Here is a 20,490-nt window from a genome sequence, read left to right as displayed (position 1 = left end):
TTTACTAATAGTACTTTTGTTTGTAAAGTGATAAATTTATTTGGAAAATATTTCTGATTGGTTTTTGTTAGTTTTAGTATTAATGAATCTCATTATACCACTCATATTGTTATATTTCTATATAAGTAATTTCTCTCGAAATGCTTTGGGAAGAGGTTCATTTTGATTTAGAATTTGTCAAGTCGCTTATGGATGCCACGTGAATTTGCCCACAGACGATATTTTCAAAGCACATTTAAATACTGATTACATTCGAAACAGCTGGCTGTCAGTAGGTTTAGCGCCTCATAGAATTGAAGTTATTTTGTAGAATGAAAGGGGATCTCTACTGGGAAATAGTTGGTCGAAGCCTTACCAAAGTATTCGTTATTCGTATAGGGCGAGTACAGGCACACTTCACTCCTGCAAGCTTGCATTGATCGTACCTCTGCCAGGTGAGGCGTGTCTGTAGCACTGTATATCCTTGTGGAAGCTAATTTGCTCAACTTGATATGACAACGATGCTCGAACTCAACTATAACTGGCTTCCATTCTTTCGATTAAGTCTTTTAAAAGAAGTGAGCCTTTCCATTTTCCACACGCATCCACGATATTCGCAATAAACCCACTCCTAGAGAGACGAAAGCGAATGCGGTGACGAAACACAAGTTATGCACGATAATGAAAAGCACCGAACGCAGCGGCGCGTGTCGGCTCGGGAGACCGCTGTCGGTGCTTGGTGGAAGCAGCAAGAGCGGCGGCTACTGAGAGTGAGAGAGCACCGAACAGCGCTGGCGCTCCGATCGGCCAGCATTTGCTTGTTGCGGCAGTAACGTTGCTTGCAGACTGAGGACCGGTCGAATTCTTAGCCACTACCTCCACCACCCTTCAGCCGTTGTACGCTGCATGACGACATTTGCCTGTTTTAGGTACACGCACACACAGTGACTGAGAGAGAGAGAGAGAGAGAGAGAGAGAGAGAGAGAGAGAGAGAGAGAGAGAGAGAGGGTGTGTGAGAGCTTCTTACTATAGCCCTTCGTTCTGCTTTATGCATTTAAAAACTCCGTTGGAAAGATATGTAACTGCTGGTCTTTTTTTTCATCAGAGGAAATGCCCCCAGTTGTAGATTTAGGCCGATGGACATAAAATCTGAATAGAAATGCATTGTGTTTATGCATTATATATATATAATATATATATTTATACATACATACACACACACACACACACACACACACACACACACATATATATATATATATATATATATATATATATATATATATATATTGCTCTTGCGAATTGATGTAATGCAGGCTTTTAATATTATGGTGATGATGGTGTCATCCCAAAACCTTTGTCTTGGTTCAACAGAAAGAGGGGCTCGAGGATAGGAATCGTTTTCGAACTAGGCAAAAGGAGTGCCGAAAGGTGAAGCGCGACCTCTTGCTCCTGAACAAACGGAGATCTGACAAGCACAAGGAGCAGCGTGTGTACAGTACTCCATTATAAAATGTTGAAGTAGAAGGCTTAAAGCAATCTCGGGCTGGTCAGGTGGTGTATGTGAATCGAACGAACGGTTAAGGGGCTGAGCACGCAGTCTCCACACACACGCTCCTGTCACTTTTGAGTGGCACACATGATACCCACAGGACTTAAAATCAGGTTGTAGGTCACACTCGCTCAAACGGCGATTTTCATGGGGGGTTTCCCCCCCAAACATTGCCTCCATATTCCCCACCTTTGTTCTCCATTTGACACGTAGTGTGCATCTCCCTCCTCATCTACCCCCCAGCCGGTGTTAGCAGCGTTGAGGTAAAAGGAGAGAGAAAAAGGGGGGTGAGGGAGGGAGGAATTATGGGATCCTCCCCAACCCGCCTTATACTGCAACTAGAGTCTAGCCAAGGGGGGCGGAGCGCCCTTCTCCCTCCCCTACTACCCAAGAAGCCACGCGGCTGACGCTCCATTGGCTCACACTATTTTAATTACCAGGCGAGTATTTGGCAACGTCACATGAGGCGATGGCTGGGCGAGAGGGCGGAGTCGTAGTGAAGGAAGGTATGGGCTAAGTGGTCAAAGGGTGGAGAGCCGACCGCGGAGGCGGAGCCATAAATTGGGACTTACAGTTAGCTCCTCCCACAAGTCTAGTCCCTCCCCTGAAGGAGGAGCTCCGCTAGACGCTCGCGCCGCGTCCCAACCCCGCCTCAGTTCCGTCGCGTCTATCTGGTGAGGAACATGTAGCGCTCTACCTCCGTCAATTGACCGCCCACACAAACTCCTAAAAGTGACACCCACGCACGCCCAAATCGTCTGATTCTGCATTTTGTGTTGCTGTTTCCTTACTTCTGGAAAGTTTCGCCAAATGGAAAGGAAGTATAAAAGTGATGGAGCTATCTGGAATTTGTGGTGACGAAACCAGGGGCCGTCCGTGCCTAAGTAGAAGGGGGAGAAGCAACGTTAGTTGAAAAATCTGAAATGGAGACGAAGTGATGGATGGTATTTGTGATTTTAGTGCTTTCACGATTGTCTCTGCTCACGTTACTGTGCAAATGCCTCAGATTTGATGCCCGACTGAAAACAGCAGGACGAGAAGTGGCGCTGCCACGCCCGACCCCAACCGCCTCTCCTTGGCTGGCGGTGCTGCAACACCGACATCGCCGCCGCCGTTTCTGCGGTCACTGCTGCTCACCTCCGACACACGGCGGTCGGAGTAGGTAGCGACAGTCGACCGCGGACGGCTAATATGTCTGTGCTTTCCGTTTAGTCTTGCTGACTGACGCAAGCAGCGACCGTTTGTGCAGCCAAGGATGATGGATGGCGGTGGTGTATTTGCGGTGTGGCAGAATCCGCCCGAAGTGTGCCGACGGTACTGTTGTCGTCGTCGTCGTCGTCGGCGGCGGCGGCGGCGGCGGCAGCGGCAGCAGCAGCAGCAGCAGCGCTGATAGAGAGCGATACAGAGAACGAGAAGGAGAGAGAAAAGAGAGAATGGGTTGGTAGTGGGGGAGGTGTGGCGACGGTGCAGAGCATGATGGGTTAGTGGGTGTGAGCGACCGGGATGTTCACCAGGACAGTTGGTGGTGGTGGAAGGAGAAGGTGGTGGTGGTGGTGGCGGATGGATGGATGGCAGCGGCGGGCGCCGGAGCTGCGCTGCTCCTCCGCCACCACCACCACGCAGCTCTCCACCTCCTCCTCCACCGCCACCGTTGGTGACAGGGGCCCCCACATTGCTGCTATAGGCCGCCGCCACCCACCAACCCGTCCCGACACATCTTGTGCTCTCTCTCACACTCGGGACTTACGGTTTTTCACCGTCTGTGCCTCCTGCTGCTGCCTATTTTACCCACAATCGGGACTCAAGGGGCGATAGAGGTTCATGCTCAGGTTTATTCACACCGGCGTCCATTTGGACGCTCAATTACTTGCTCGTCTGAGCTCTTTCAGAACGCTAGTGTTAAAAATGGTGTTGAGGCTCACCTCAGTGATGATAGTGAAGTGTTACGTAGGGTACAACACCTGTGAGATAGTAACTAGTGCTCAAGTGCGAATAAGTGTGAAACAAGTGGTAGTGGACCATTGTGCAAGGGGGTTGCAACGCTGGTTATCTCAAAGGTAAGATCCCATACTTCATTTATTTCCCTCGTCTGGTGTAAGATTAAATCATAGGCTCTTGTCAGTGTTACGAAGGAGCGACTGCCCTTTTTCACCGTTGCATCTCAGCTTTAATGTGTTGTAACCGCAGACGGTGTCTGAAGCAGTCGGGGTAGCCTACTGCAGTTGCATTGTGGGGCACAGCTTTCGATAACATACCTCTGGGTGGACAATGGGTTGGGTGTTATTGGCTCGTAGCTTTCGAACGCTGACCTCAGATCGGATCGGATCGGATCGTCTTGGGCTTTTTTGAAAATTCGTGATACGGGTGTTGAGCGCGCAAGGTCCGTTGCATGTGTCGGCCAATAGAAAATGGGGTGCCTGGTGATGTGTGTTCGTGTGTGTGTGCTTGTCGGTACAGTATATATATGCATGAGCGTGCAACCTTACACAGAAAATGGGTGGCTCAGCCTGTGTTCCGGTTGCTTGAAGTCCGAGAAATGTGAACTAGTAAAACATCTTTAGGACTTAATCGTTTTTAAACATGCTGATCGTCTTACTGTTACATTACATATTAGCTTAAGCAAGTTGAGCGTAGATGAGTAGCCGGTGGGTCATAATATGGCACTTCCTGGTCTCTGTTATATATCCTTACTTTTTTATTTTGTTTCAGTTTTAATCATTGCAGATTGCTACAAATACCTTTAAACAACTGTGTGAATTGTATGTTAGCCACACATGAAAAAATTCGCCCATGTGACAATGTTACCGTACATATCGACATACATGGCAGATGTGTGGACAGTAATAAAGAAAAGTAAAAGACTTGCTAAAAATGCCAGTATGTGCACACACTAGAGGAATTGTTCTCAAACTCATATTGTAGGAATGAGGATACACCGATTGTTCTGTCTTTGAAAGAATTGTCCCTAAATAACATCAAGTGGAATATTGCTTTAGCCCATGACAATGGCACCATTCAAGGCCGTATATACCAGGTCCGTTATGGTACGTACACTTTTTTATGCTGGCTAAAATTGCGTTTTAATGGCCATGGACCTTTATATATATATATATATATATATATATATATATATATATATATATATATATATATATATATATATATATATATATATATATATATATATATATATATATGTGTGTGTGTGTATAGTATACTGATATTCAGATGGCATTTTTAAGAGAATTATGGCGAAGAGGATCTGTCAGATCAGTTGTTAATATAGATATTTTTTTCCATATTTTGTTTTGTAATAGTACAATAATGGCAGATGCAGGGAGTTACACAGAAGGAAGCTGTTACCCCGAGTTTGAAATAAAATAAGATTAGACAGGAGAGCATAATTAAAAAATACATTCGAACGCAGTGAAATCGTAGGTTTCCTCGAAATTCCGAGTCGATATCTTCTTGTTTGGTTAGATATTACATTTTTATAAACGTGAAATGTTTATGTCACTAATAAGAAATCTGAGTTAGTTTTGCTTGCCTCACTTAGTTTGACAAACTAAGTAAAGTTAAATTCAGTGCTTGTTAGTTAGTGTGTATTTAAGGTCAGAACCCTGTGTGAAGGTGGATTCAGGTCACTCTTCTCATATAGAGTGATATTTAAAAAAAAAATATATTGATTTCAAGGCACACGTATGTGGGAACATTTTAATCAAGGTTTTTATATTCTTTATGTAACAGCATCTGTTTGTGCAAGACACAAGTGAATGAAAGTAATGATTGTTTTATTCCACAGTAGGTTAGAAAATAACAAATTGTTGATTAACTTGTCGTGACACACGGCTCTCTCTCGCCCATGAGTCATTGTTTTACAGTTTTCGGGCTAACCTTCATGAAGAACAGTATGCTCTAGCCAGGCTCCCTTGACTGTGACCTCAGGCTGATCTAACGGTTTTTCCTAGTCTGTTCATTGAGGGTAGGGACCTTGGGTCTGTGGAATGGATCCTGCCAGATAACTGTGAACGCCTTTTTTCCCTCTCTCCGTGATTGGAGTTATTATTTCGTCTTTTTTTTTTATTAATTTACCATGGATGTTAGTTTTCAAGGCCCAACTGATTATTATTATAATATGAGCACATCAACTGATGGGAGCAAACCAGATAGACCACTAAGCTACCGAGCAAACTTTCAAATGATAGAATGTCCTTATGTGGAAAAAAAGAGAAAACATTGCCCAAAGGAGTGAGGTTTTTGTTGATTTGAGACATCCCCAGGAATCCGGTAATTTCGTATTTATTTAATTTTTTCAAGTTGTGGCTTGGACTGTTTTGTTGGGTTATGTATACAAGATTTTGCATTATACTGCGCAATATATATTAAAATATATATATATATATATATATATATATATATATATATATATATATATATATATATATATATATATATAAATCGATGTGTGACCGGTAGGAATTTCGCCTACCAAGCAAGAGGACCCAGGTTCGACTCCTGTCTGTGTTTGCTGTTGTGTACTATACATGCAGTGCTAGGTTCATCTTGGCGTGGCATTGCCCTTGCGTAGAGGGTTTCATTTTAATTCCGTAGACTTGTTCTGGATTTTTTATGGTCTGACCTAAGTGAGTGGGTTTTCGAGGAAACAGTACGCTGCTATTGAACCTTTTTTCGTGAATTATTGATGCTAGGCGTGCACTGCAGCGTGGCTGTGCACGATAACCACTTACGTTCTTTCTCCCGTTTGAATGTCAAGGTGAAATGGTGCTAGGACTGACATTTCGTGGAGGAAGATTTGTCGGAGTACACTCTCTCTCTCTCTCTCTCTCTCTCTCTCTCTCTCTCTCTCTCTCTCTCTCTCTCTCTCTCTCTCTCTCTCTCTCAGTGGTTCTACCAGCTCCACTATAGCCTTCCTCCACCAGCCACTCAATACTCGTGCTGCTATCGACTAGGCTGTTGCCATCGTCGCCTCTTGCTATTTTTAAATCTCTAGTGTTGTCGTTACGTAATGGTTATTCGGCCTTCCATACATTGGACTTGCTGAAAAGTCTGGTGTATGGCAGGATTACGTCGTTGGTTGGACTCTGTTCAGTATTATTTGGATTATATCTTGTCTTACTTAGGAGAGCATGTTGTTTTGTGACACATTTTTCTGCAAGCTTTAGGCTTACGGGTCTTGCATTATCTAATATGGGTTATTCATTATGGGGGCCAATCAGCGTTACTCAGTCTTTGCAATCTTGGGCTCTCATTAGCCTATTATCATTATGTACAGTATGCAGTATTTACAGTCTATTAACTAAAAAAAACTTGAGAAACATTTCGCTCTTAGGTTTTATTAATTTTCGTTTTCTATTATTTTTAGATTATTCATTTAGGTACTTGGTTGATGGTTGATATATATATATGTGTCTATATATACTGTATATATATATATATATATATATATATATATATATATATATATATATATATATATATATTTTTTTACTAACCCTACCATGGGTCAGGGCGCTAGGTTTGCAACCTCATTATAAATATACTTGATAAGATCCTAGAGTGTGGCCTCTTCCCTTGAAGGGACAGAGGCATATATATACATACACACTATTTTTGTTTATATATATATATATATATATATATATATATATATATATATATATATATATATATATATATACATACATACATACATATACATATTGCAAAGGGTAAATGCCTTAAAATTTTCATTGGTATGTACCTTTTGAGTGTACTGATGAAGAAAAGACTTGGTAGGGCTGTGAAAATGTGAGTTAAAGTGAACGTGTCCCTGAGACATTGCTTGATTTTCTGTAGGCCTCGAATAGGAGAAAAAGTTTGTTAAAGATTCTTAACTCAAAATTAGAGAAGATTGGCTTTCTTATCCGGTTAAGGTTGATGAGCATGATCATATCCTTTTTGTATTGTTACACATAAGCAATTGCATTTTATATGTGATATTTTAATGACTGCAAATAGTAGTCCTTATTGCAGGAACTAGATTGTTGTAATTAGTGCTTAATATGATCAACAATGTCCTGAGAAAATGCAGGAGAACCAGAGGCAGCACTTCTTTCATACAGCAAAGCATTCGAGGTGACCCTTAGAACCCATTTAGGATACTGTGCTGCTATAGTTTGCTTTATACTTGGTCTTGGTATCGTATGTTCATGTCTATAAATACCGGTGTGTGAGTCTTATTGAGAGATGGAAAACAAGTCTTAATCTGCCTTTATATGGTGTAGCCTCTCTCTCTCTCTCTCTCTCTCTCTCTCTCTCTCTCTCTCTCTCTCCTTTACACTTTCTGTTCTCTGGAATCGTTTTAGGCTGGCTGTATATGAAACTGTTCGTGCAAAATATTAATTAAAGACTGTATAGGCCTGTTGTCTCATTGTGATAACCCACTGGTCAGAAATTATCGTCCCCGCTTTCTTGTCAACGTATGTAGTTGCTCTATTGATTGCATCATGTTCGTTCCCACTGTGCTACTACGCAAACGATTAGGCTACAGAAAAAAAAAAAGTCCGTGCGGTACTCCGGGATTACATGCAATGCAAATGAAGCCATGAATGTTAAAGGTTGGTCAACCATTGCATGGTTTTGTCTCGGCACAGAAACTGAATTCACATGGATTATTCAATAACCCTATGTGTGTGTTTGAGTTGTACAGTATATGTCGGTTGGTGATCAAGTTTGTACTAGTTTCTGCTTCATCTAGGTTGTGTTTATGTTATATATATATATATATAAATATATATATTATATATTATATATATATATATATATATATATATATATATATATATATATATATATATATATATATATATATATATATATATATATATATATATATATATATATATATATATATATATATATATATATATATATATATATATATACAGTATATATATATAGATGTGTGTGTGTATATATATACAGACACAGAGGAGAGAGAAAAGGTAAAATTTTAATAAGATAAAATAACACAGTATATGTAACAAAGACAGACAAACTATAAGTAATATAAGGAGATCTGGAATTTGGACCAGATAATATAGGCCTACATCCATACACACTGTATATCTATCTAATATATATATATATGTATGTGTATACATATATATTATATATATACAGTAGATATATATCGCATGTATACATATTAATGTAATGAAGCCCAGTAATAGGAGTCAAAGATTTAATTGAATTAGTAAGGTAATTTTAAAGGAAGCGAACACCCTCTCGTTAGACCAGTGGTCAGATTGGGACTAAAGACCGGTTTATTTCTATATATTTGAAGGAAAATAAATTAGCGTCATCACCATGTCTGGTAATGAGCGCTGGAGGTAAAGAGTTGGTCAGTACCTGTGTGACTGTCAGAAGCTGTGTTATTAAATTGGAATATATAGCGTCGGGCACTGAAATAAAACTACTGACTTAAAAACCTGCAAAGAAGTTCCATGGGTTTCAGTTGAGTAACCCTTATTTAATTCCATTCTACTGAGGAAGTAGGGGATGTTCTTACATGGCTAATACTGATTTGGTGGGTTGTGTGTGTTTATTTCAGCCTGTACATAGGTCTCAAAGAAAGCATGAAGAAGTGGGCAGAAAATGATGAGCATGACTTAACCCCTGTGCTCAAGGCTATTTGGCTTACATTCACTGAATGGATTCTTTGGTAAATCAGTTAACGGACTTGTGGGACTTTTATTGTCTTACACCACCGTTGATAAAATTTCATGTAATTAGTTTTTATTAAAATAAGATACTGAATATCAGGCCTCATCCTATTTTCTAGTTCTTGTCTCATCCATATGTTCCCTTGTAGGCTTAAATCCTAATTATCCAGGCTACTTTCTCTCTCTCTCTCTCTCTCTCTCTCTCTCTCTCTCTCTCTCTCTCTCTCTCTCTCTCTCTCTCTCTCTCTCTCTCTCTCAATCGTCTTTGTAAGAACACAAATGTAAAGGCGTTGTGAATTCTTTAGATTTTTGAATGATAGTTTAGAAAATTCTCAAGGTTCACGCCATGGTCAGCGTACACAGACGTGCTAAATATGCGGGAATATCTCCGTTTGTAGGAAATAATATAGATAAGTGTATGTTTGAGATATGAGCGGAATTGGGTTGGTCTGGTCTTTGGGAGTTAGTCTCTACTAAAGGCTTTGAATGTTTACTCTAAGGGGAATGGCAGGCCAATGACCGACCTTTTGTCAATTCTAATCTTGGGATTATTGAGTCAAACGTTTCCAAAAGTAAAAGGACTAAAACACACATATATATATGTATATAAATATGTGTGTGTTTGTGTAAAAATATTTACAAAAAACAATTTCTACAGTAAATTACTTAATGTTTGATCGTATTTTAATTCTTTATAATTTATCACCAGTTTTGCTTGGGTAGTGTTGGACCTTGCCCCTTGTAAGGTTTGTGCATGTAGGCTACATTGCATAATTGTATCTGTCGTGTAAATGAGCCGAAGGAAAGGCCCCTCGTTTACATAATGATTGTGCACGACTGCAGTCTCATAAATACGTGACATTTACTCTGTCTGTGCACTTCGTTGCACGGAGGTTATGAGTGTGTATTTAGAAAGAGTCGTGTGGGAAAACAGGTCTCTGTATGATTGTGTTCTCTGTCGCTTGCTCCGTTGGATGGGAGCAGTCATATTCCTCTCCCATACGAAGTGTGGGTCAGTTATTGTGGGCCAAGATGAATAGGCACATAAATCAAGGAGAGAGTGTATCCTTTTCGTGCTAATAGTGGTTTCTGGTGACTTTATTTATAGTAGTCTTGCGTTGTTTCCCGCGGCTTGTTTTTCTTGGTTATTTTGAACGTGTGGTTATTCTCTTTGTTTGCGGTTGTATTGTGGAAAGAATTTCTGTTGTTAATACTAAACGTATTGTTTCCTCATCAGTAGTAAAATAACCAAGCTGGGCGTAAAGCAACTCGTTTGGTACGGATCATGCTAATGTGGTCTTGTAGTTTTCTCATTCAGGTTGTGGATATGTACAGTATCTGTTCGTATTCACAGTGTACGTAAATGACTTTTTAATATCTGTAGACTGTTATGCATCAGCTGTGTACTCTTACATTAGTTTGTGTGGAATAAAGCTGAGACCCTGGCACCGTTGTGTGGCAGAAAGGCCTGTTTATTTTCTTAAGACTAAATTGAAATAATTATTTTGTGCTCTGCAATTGATATATGTAAATTAATGTTCCTTTGATACAGAAGTCCGACTAGGCTAGTAGAATCCAGTTTCGTGAGAAACGAAATTTACACAATCAAATATTACGTTAAAAATGGTCGCTGTTATGGGCAATTTAGGGAGCATATTGTCCAAGAGTATCTTTGTAATTTGTTTGTAGGTCTTTTGATGCTTTGATCGAACAGACCGTGTTTACTAAGTTGGTGCTTCCACAGTAAATATTGTTTTTTGTATTGGCTTTCGTCTGGCCATAGATCATGCATGCTACACTGTAGGGGGGAGACGAACTTGTTCCTGGCGAGTTTGCCGCGTGGTGTAGGCTAGTAAAGTCCGTAGAGTTTTTCAGTTTATGTTGTGTCGGGGGATCCACGTCATGCTTCCTGATTTGGGTCAAATTTGACAGAGGCGGGCTACCGTGACTTCATTCCCTCATGTCCGAGTCGTTCACATCTAATAATAGTGTACTGCAGATTGTAAATTGCCAGTCATTTATATATTCTTAGGTGATTCTCGGTTTTGTTGTGTGGCAAAGCATCGACTTAGGATGTTGTCAGTTAGGGAATTTGTGCAATTATCTTCGAAAGCTGGTCTTTTGGTTGTGTGCTCAACTCTTTATAGGTTTTGAGTTTATAGAAAACTGTAGTTACATGTATTTCTTCATTACATTCCAACGACAATCACTGTCAAATATGAACTTAAAAAACATTAATTTTTTTGTATTTATATACGGTATATGTTTGTGTGTATGTGTATGTATATATGCATTAATAATGCGGCTAATGTGGATATTTTCTGCTCAGAGAGTCAGCGGCGATTCATTAGTTGAAGCATGTTTTTGTGGAATATGATATCTGGTTATATATATATATATATATATATATATATATATATATATATATATATATATATATATATATATATATATATATATATATATATATATATATATATATATATATATATATATATTTCAGTGCCCAGTTTTGTTTATCCAGTTATGTTATGTCTAACATAAAGTATATTAGGTTAATCATATATTTAGATAGCATTGAAAATGTGTTGTTCCATTCCTATAAGTTTCTTTGAAAAGAATTACAACATAATAATATCAGGGTATAGTGGCATGATGATAATGATAGTAACAACTACTGCTAATAATAGTCATGATATTAGAAATTGATCAAACTTGAATTTTGTTGTTTGTGAACTGATTTCTGATTGCATTTGTGGCAAGCATAGACTCTCTAAAATTGCATGTCAGGTTGCTGTGCACATCCGGGCATTGTGTATGTGAGTGTTGTATGTGACACATAGGCTAGGTGAATGTTATATTATAGGCGAGGCAGTGAATAAGAGTCTTATGACGTCATTTTTAAAAGACTACAGTTGTCTTTCCGACAGTAACAGGCTGAGGCTTTCACTCTTATTATTCAAGGAGTACAGTGTGTGTATTCCATGTAGGCTATACATATATATATATATATATATATATATATATATATATATATATATATATATATATATATATATATATATATATATATATATATATATATATGTACATGTATATGCATATATATATATATATATATATATATATATATATATATATATATATATATATATATATATATATATATATATATATATATATATATATATATATATATATATATATATATATATATATATATATATATATATGTGTGTGTGTGTGTGTGTGTTGTGGATTTGGCATAACCACAATGACCTCATAAATTGTCTATGACCTCGCCATTTTTGTTACGCTTGATACCACAAAGCTTAAGACACACATTAATCTCATCTGCTTGAGGGCTTATATATCTGCTGAAAAGTGACCAGCAGGTTCTGCTATATATATATATATATATATATATATATATATATATATATATATATATATATATATATATATATATATATATATATTTATATATATATATATGCATATATATATGTATATATGTGTGTGGGGGGCCGCTGGGTTAAGGTTAGGGTTCTCATGGTGCTATGATTGGAATATGTATTCTTTGAAATTCTCCAAGATGGGTCTTGGAAATGAGCTGTTGATGGTCGATGAATGTTAATGAAAGATTATGGGTGACCTCTGAATGGGCACAAGCAGTAAACCTTAAAGTATAAACTATGTTCAGGCTATGTGGCATTGTAAGGAAGAGAACTTTGCTCTGTTGAAGTTAGGTTATAACTCATGGTATTTCATGTCCTCAGAAATGTGATAGATGGGGATTTTAGGCTGTTCTTTCCACATGTCCATGTAAAAAAAAAATGAATCGTTCTGGCAAAGAGATCATCATTGAAATTCTTTTTTTAAATTCCACTATTTTATGGAATATTAATGTAGACTCATGTTCATTATTACTTACTTTGAATCTTCATGCGCCATGACATCTGTAAAATAGACGGTTAATAGTTGTTGCCTTATTTTTATATTTTTTATTTCAGTGCCTTTTTCTCTTATTTCCAGGTGAGAGTGTTTTGGTGTTGCTGCTAGTTGGGCTCCAAAAAGGTAGGCCTAACTTTTTCTGTGTGTATATGTATATGTATATATATATATATATATATATATATATATATATATATATATATATATATATATATATATATATATATATATATATATATATATATATATATATATATATATATATATATATATATATATATATATATATATATGTATATATATATATATATATGTATGTATATATATATATATATATATATATATATATATATATATATATGTATATATATATATATATATATATATATATATATATATATATATATATATATATATATATATATATATATTATATATTTCAGACATACTTGCGTGTTTTGAGAAGATTTTGAGAATATAGTGATCTGTGCCATTTACTCTTTTTTGTTTTTATCCTTGTAAAGTTATGTTGCTTTCTGCATCTCGATCTGCCATATTGATGAATTTTTGTTTATTTATATTTCGTAACTCGAAAGTTAGTCTGCAACGAACTGTGGTTTGTAAAGTTGAAGAACTTGAAATGTGTATACTATGAATATTTTGTTAGTGGTGGAACTTCACCAAATCGAGGTTGTAGTCCTATTTATTAATGTACTGTACCTACAATAAATATTTATGTACTTATATTATGTGGATTGTAAAATTCTTTTTGATAAATTTAGATATATTTCTGACTATCAGGGTAGAGGCTTAGCAGCATGTTTTCTCAAGCCTTTGGTGTTAAAGGCTATCGCTACAGAACTTTTTTCCTTCAAGTGCAGGACAGCCAACTCTGTATAGAATCGGAAGGCTTCTCCCCTTGCCATTTCCTGTTGCGTCACATTGTGCTACTTCCGAAGTCGTTTTTCTGGCTATAAGCAGAAGTTTCTCTCTCTCTCTCTCTCTCTCTCTCTCTCTCTCTCTCTCTCTCTCTCTCTCTCTCTCTCTCTCTCTCTCTCTCTCTGGTACGGCTGAGGAGCAAGCTGTTATTGTAATTATAGAATCGGTGTGCTCATACTGTCAGCCGTTCAGCACTATCTCAGAGCACTGTACTTTCGTCCTATCCATGTAGTAGACAGTGGTAAGAGAGGTTGGACAGCTCCAGGTTTAAAAGATGATTTTATTACAAGTACTCTGCCTATCTTTATAAGACAAAACCTATGAGGTCACAAATCATAGCACTTTGTTATATCAAAATACCGATGAGAAGTTTGTTGGCAAGGTGTCTTGAATGTCTACGCTAGAGATAATAATCTGTTTCGGAGTTTACAGACTGGCTTTCATAAGGGCCTGGACGCTTGCAGTACACTTACTTAAATTTCCAGTGTTTTGCAGAAATTCATAGATTTTGGTTATAAAGTTTGTTCAGTTGATGGTGACTGCTATGCTGATTTTAATATGTTTCTCGTGAGGTCTTGGTTGTCAAACTGTGGGCAGATTGAAGGTTGTGGTGCATTTTTTAGTATTAATTTTTTTTAACAGTTTGCAGAGTGATTGATGGTGTGTGCTAAAATAACTACGAGATTCTTTAAGGAATTGCTCTTGGCCAGCTACCATTGCCATTAATTATGCACAGTATATGGTTTGGTATACAAAGGAATTTGGTTACTTATGCAGATGATGCTACTCTATTTACAACGATCTAATCTGATTGTATGCCTGTGGTTGTTGAAGACTTGCAAAAATGATTGCATGGTGCAAATTATGGAGAATGAAGTTAAACCCCTGAAAAATTCGAAGGGGTCTTGAACTCCCTCCCCTGCACACGAAAGCTTTTCGTTGGCGATGTTCCCTTAATTACGTGCTGCCTATTGAAAATTCTAGATGTCATTCTTGACTACAAATTCACTTTTCTACAATCTCTATCCTGAGGATTTTTTTTTTCTGTTGTGATTTGAATACTGTGCCCTGATTTGGTCTTCAGCATCTGGCGTGAATCTTAAGCTGTTGAATAAACTTAAGTGCCATTAAAGATTTCTTAATCCAGAGCTGAGTATTGATTCTGCCCATGTCATTCGATTAGCTCATTGTGCAGGGGTTATAGGACTTTTCATAAACATGGTCGTCATTTGTACTGAGATCATCCACTAAGTAGTAATAGCTGTGAACTTGATTCGAGGAGTCTTTCCCTTTCTTTTATAAGGTTTAGAACCACTCCGCTTTTTAGAAGTTTTGTTCCATCTATGACCAAATCATGGAATGATCTTCCTAGTCGCGAGATTGAATCGTCGGAACTTCAGAAGTTGAAACAGGATATGAAACTCACACGAGTCTCATATCATATCGTAAAGTAGTTGTATTTTCTTATTTTTCTGTTATGCCTTTTTATATTGTTTATATTTTTCTCTACGGTTCTTATTCTTCAATTAAGGTCCTTGGACTTGTCGCAGTCTGCTTTTCTAACTGCAGGTGCAGCTTGGCCAATGATAATCATTATAATACAGTTTACAATTGCCTCCCATGTAAATTATGAGATCTCGTATTATTTGAGTATAGGGGAATAGGCTTTATCAGTTGTTCCATAGTTATACTGCATTTCTGAAAAGAATTTGATGCTCTGTCTGCTTACGGACACTAATGTCACTCAGTGTTTCCCATTTTTTGAGCAGTTTTAGATAAACATTTTAAAATACACATATTGTCTTTGAAAGATGGATAATAATCTTGGATCGCCATTCCACCAAGGAATTCATTTTTTTCTTTTGACTAGGTTCCTTGGAAATTTACTTCAAGTGATTTATTGAAAGTATCAGCAATATACTTTTTTTTTCGTACTTACGTATTTTTGTTGTCTAGAGAACTGTTTTTAATACCTTTGCAGTTTTTTTTTTCGTCAGAGGTAACTTAGATAGAGAAAAGAAGCCTTAGCTACCACGAGTTTTCAGAATTTTCAAATTGATTTGATTATTTCCTTACCGTTATTTACATTTCCTTATTAAATATATTGAAGTTTGAGGCTAAGGTGAGGCTTAAGGAACGTTCCTTCCATAATGAAATGAGATCCGAAGTTATTGTTCTTCTCTCTGTTCTCTCTCTCTCTCTCTCTCTCTCTCTCTCTCTCTCTCTCTCTCTCTCTCTCTCTCCCGCGACTTCATTATACATTCAGTCCTAATTTACAACCATTTTTTTCAGTGGATTAATGTGAGTGCGGCCGATAGTTTATCTCATAGCCTTGACGAGAATGGGGTTAAGAACTTTGAGTATCGTATGTTATGTCTGGCGTTTGTTTTTGTTTTAATTTCACGTGTTCTTTTTTCTTAGTAGTTACACCTTGAGAAAATTCCATTATCTTGACCGTCGCCGTTTTCTTTGACAGATGACTTGAAAATAATGCAGGGGACAACGAAATTTTTGGAAATTTGCCTTTAACCATATGTTGTTAATACAAAAAATTCAGCAGTATGATTGCAGTATGAAAATGCGATGGTTTGTCACCCACCTCTGTAGATTATACGAATCATATGAGTGCATACGAATGAATACGTATGAGGTGAATATTTGTAAAAGCAAAAAGGTAAAATTATATAAATATATATATATATATATATATATATATATATATATATATATATATATATATATATATATATAGTGTAACGTTGTAATGGACTATTTAAAGACTGGAAAACATATCGTGTTAAAACGAACGATGCAACCTGAGAGCCTTGCTGAAGCACAGGGCTTTGCATTTTGCCTCTTGTAATGCAGGCAGAGCAAGTGAGGTTTTCAGGTGAAGATGAGTAAAAGTGTGCTTGATCCGCACGGGAGATTGACTCTCTCTCTCTCTCTCTCTCTCTCTCTCTCTCTCTCTCTCTCTCTCTCTCTCTCTCTCTCTCTCTTATTCAAATGCTCTTGTAAGTCATATAAAAAATCAAGGCCCCTGTCTCTTTCTTTTTCGAAGTGATCAGGTTTTTTCCCTTCAGTGTTATTTTCTCTGCGTCGATGTCCAGGGGATGTTTCAAAGCGGCTTCGCTGTCGAGAGCTAATCCCGGAGTAGGGAAAAATTCCTTGTGCATGCTTCATTGGGACGGACTCACCGAGTGCGTCGATTCTCATCTGGACGTTTGATGATCCAGTTCTATTTTTACCACTGTTTAGAACAGTGATTTTTCACTGGGCAAAAACAAAAATGTTCGGTATATAATTTTTCTGATATGGATGGACTCGTCATCCAGGCTAGGTGAGAAGTACCTCTTTGGGAGAAAAATCGTCCAGCAGATTTCATTTGACTTCATAAAATGTCCATATCACTTGTATATTTTGAACAGCTTGTTTAGATTACCCTGCATTGTAGGTGTGACATGATTAACCCGAGAGGAATAAACTCTATGAGGATTTGACTGAAAAGGGCTTCCATTTCAATTAGTATCAGCATAAGGTTAATAATAGATTAACTTATCATTTCATTGTGATTAAAATGGTGTGCTTTGAGTGTGGTTGACCTTAATAAAGGTCTGGCAAATGTACGCATTCATTTTATTTAACTTGTGAGCAGTATTATGTTGTCCTCCTGATTCTTCGTAGTGTTCTTAAAATGGTTATGTGCTTACATCAGAATTACCGAAATGAGGAAGGATGAAGCTGTCGACGCGAGAAGCACCTGTGATTTCGTCTTCAATGTTAAGAATTGATGTTGGTTCACTCTAATTGATTTGAAATAATACAAATTTTCACCACTATGATGTGGTCCCGTAGGGAGGGTAGTGCCGTCACTACACCTCACTTGGTACACTGTAAGCATTGCCAAACAGTGTTTGCAACGCCCATTCGACCCACAGTTGCTTCCACTTTGTAGCCAGTTACTTTACCACCATTTCCGCTTCCTTTCTGCAGTCTTGTTGTTCAACACTTAACCCGTAACTCATTCCCTTTATTTTCTCGGTTTTTTATCTTGCTGTCCAACCACTCCAACTCTCGCTTTTCACTGCCTTAAGCACTGAATGTTCAGAAGTCCCTGTTGCTTGGCTTTATATGTCTTTCAGTTAATCACAGGAGGATTCTGGTTGTGATTTTAAACAATGCAACAGCATGGATCATTACTTCCATACTTAAGCATTTTTCTGTGAAAATTGGTGGCAGTTAGCTCTGCAACTCTGTTTCGGAGTATCCAGATATATATATATATATATATATATATATATATATATATATATATATATATATATATATATATATATATATATATATATATATATATATATATATATATATATATATATATATGGGTGCATGGTATATGTAAAGGAATATGAAAAAAAACATTATATTCTTCATTCGTATGCACAAGTTGCTTATGATTTTCACTTTTTTATGTTAGTTGTAAGGCATCGATGGAAAGGCGTTTGTAGTAACACAGTACTTGCATTACAGAGTCGTTGTGAGATGCAAGTTATAGAGAGAGGGAGAAAAAGAGAGAGAGAGAAAGAAAAAGTAGGGAGATGTTTTGGTTCATTCAGGCATTTTATCTGATCTCCCACCAATTGGTCTTCGGTGATTGTAAAGGTATGTTGTTATTTAATCTGTCGTTTATTGAGGTATGACCATGGTTATTCATCTTGCAATTGCAATTTCAGTTCAGTTATTTGGTCTTGAATTTTCCATAGCCTGGAATTACGAGTATGGAAGGTTAGATCTTTTATAGACCTTGCTTATTCTTAATTTAGTTACTACATATTTATCTGTATTGAATTAAAATTGTGAGAAAACGGGACTTTGACTATGGTATGAGCACCTGTAAATTACTTGTTTGACCTTATGGATGTTCTTATTCAAGTAGGTATGTCATTAAGAATAATTTTCTTGGTCATTTTCATGAATTTTTCAGTTGGTTTGTAGCCTGTGCCTGAAGATTATAGGTGAAAAGGACCCTGATTTTCATTATTTATCTTCTGTGTATGTCTGTGATGCAAAAATGCGAAGAAATATTTCTTTGGGTTCTGTTAAGCAATAAATCATCTCTCTCTCTCTCTCTCTCTCTCTCTCTCTCTCTCTCTCTCTCTCTCTCTCTCTCTCTCTCTCTGTGTGTGTGGATTAAAATGGCATCTATGTGTTCTTCCAGAGTATAAATGCACCTGTCTTATTGTTAGTACCTACCAGACGTTGAGTACAGCACTAAATATTGTGCTCATTTGGGATGAAGAGTTTAAAATGAAGGTATCATTTTTGCAAAACAGATTCCAAAATAAAACCAGAAAATGAATGGCGTTTGTAAATCACCATTATAGGAAGACTGGCAATGTATAATTTTGAATTTTTTGCTCTGTACTGAGTGAGATTCTGGTGTTCCTTCGTGTTTTTCGGGCTGTTCTGGATAATAATGCCGGTCAATACCTTAATCAGGATGATATTGTTTACTCCTTACCTTTGTCAGCAAATAAATTTCTATGAATTGAAAGCAACAGTTGATGGATTTCGAGTAACTGTTCCAATAGTGTGCTACGATAGTGTAAACTGTACCTTCTTATTCAGTATTAGGGAGCATCTGGGACTCACGCACGACTTGATGGCCGGGTGAAAGCTTATGGACATTTGTACTTGAAATATGAAATTAAGGAAACAGTCTGGTGTCACTGGATGAGGCCTTTTAAAGGATCGCATTGAAAAATTGTTGCTATCTGGAGTAAGAGTTAATGCACACACACACACACACACACACTCTTTAGAAATAACACGAAGAATGTTTTCGCCACTGGCTTAAGAGTGCATGTTTAGCTGAGAGAGAGAGAGAGAGAGAGAGAGAGAGAGAGAGAGAGAGAGAGAGAGAGAGAGAGAGAGGACATTTAGTGTGTTAGCAAAAGAAGCGGAGAAAAGAGAAGTTAGGGCGATGACCCCACCCTGAGCTTGGTACCATACTGCCCACTGCCATCATCAGCACAGTGCCACGTCTCTCTCTCTCTCTCTCTCTCTCTCTCTCTCTCTCTCTCTCTCTCTCTCTCTCTCTCTCTCTCTCTCGTTGAGCACACAAAGACATTGCTTCAAATAGTGTTGGCAGAGGAGTGAGGGCAAGACCTTTCCCTCACTGCACTTCTGGCGCTGTGCAATAAAAGGTTCCATTGGGCGTTATAATAATGCACTTAGGGAAAGCTGCTATTCGAAGCGGGGTCTTTGGAAAACAAAGCATCTGGTGTGCAATGGTGCCGGTGGCTCAATCGCAAAGCTAGTGTGCCATGCCTAAGCGTTTTC

At 37.6% G+C, this 20,490-nt stretch overlaps 1 protein-coding gene across 8 annotated transcripts in view; it reads left to right on the top strand.

The window, feature by feature from the left end:
* LOC136831376 (uncharacterized) overlaps window positions 1–20,490 on the top strand; it is a 1,849,518-nt gene that overhangs the window by 1,710,847 nt on the left and 118,181 nt on the right. For 2 of the 8 annotated variants that reach the window (XR_010850856.1, XM_067091727.1), the window contains one exon: window positions 18,679–18,810. The exons of 3 other annotated variants lie outside the window; for them this stretch is intronic. The gene's annotated coding sequence lies outside the window, so the exon portion shown is untranslated. Of the gene's footprint in view, window positions 1–1,798; window positions 3,589–18,678; window positions 18,811–20,490 lie in introns of those variants that run through there. 3 more of the 8 variants (XR_010850853.1, XR_010850857.1, XR_010850851.1) reach the window with 3 other exon arrangements.

Source organism: Macrobrachium rosenbergii, chromosome 48 (genome assembly GCF_040412425.1).
Source record: "Macrobrachium rosenbergii isolate ZJJX-2024 chromosome 48, ASM4041242v1, whole genome shotgun sequence".
NCBI classification, from domain to species: domain Eukaryota; kingdom Metazoa; phylum Arthropoda; class Malacostraca; order Decapoda; family Palaemonidae; genus Macrobrachium; species Macrobrachium rosenbergii.
Note: the sequence above shows the minus strand (reverse complement) of the source record. Positions and strands in the feature narration are given on the sequence as shown.